Source organism: Penaeus monodon, chromosome 33, assembly GCF_015228065.2.
Source record: "Penaeus monodon isolate SGIC_2016 chromosome 33, NSTDA_Pmon_1, whole genome shotgun sequence".
In the NCBI taxonomy this organism is placed as follows: domain Eukaryota; kingdom Metazoa; phylum Arthropoda; class Malacostraca; order Decapoda; family Penaeidae; genus Penaeus; species Penaeus monodon.
Genome location: NC_051418.1, coordinates 29,032,180 through 29,032,992, shown reverse-complemented (window position 1 = coordinate 29,032,992; position 813 = coordinate 29,032,180).

Genomic DNA, 813 nt, shown 5'->3' with positions numbered 1-813 from the left:
TATGGGTAATAGAGATTGAAAGGAATCCACTGATCCCAATGTAGGAAGGTCTTCTAAATAAATACCAAGAAACGGCAAACTACATTTAAACTTCTGGAATAGCATATGAAGATCACATAGGAAAATACAACAGGATTTCTAACTTGTTTACAGATTTAATTGAACTAATATAAACTAATGTCACTTTTTAAAAAAAATTCTATGCAACTTCCATATTCACGAACTTTAAAAATACCATAACAACAAGAGCATTACCTTAATACACAATGACACTTCTGCAATGTAAATTATTTAACCTTTATACAACCTTGCAACATCGATACAATAAAAACTACGATTATCTGCGACTTTACTTCAACATCGACATTTCTAACAACAATGAATTTACACGTTACCATGCACGCAAACAATGGTAAACAAAGACACGTCAGAGACAGGCCTTTAAAACAAAGAAAAAAAATCACCAAAATACTGGGAGGGAAAAATGACATAAACACAAACTGTTAAGGGTTAATTTTCATATAAACTCTAAAGACAAGATCCACAAACTCCCATACAATAATACGTGCTATGTACCTCTTCCTCGGCTACAGTTTTAAAGATATAATGCTCCAAATTAAGACGTGGAGAGCGGAGAGCGATGCATCTTGCTCCCAAACCGCCCGATTATTTGAGAAAGATGTGCGACTTATCAGCGTAATATATTAATTTTGCGGTTTATGACGATGTTGGTTATTTATTGGGTGCTAGAAGATTTTTTATTGGGTTGGGGGTATGTTGTTTACTTTTAAATTGTTTAAGACAAATTTTGAT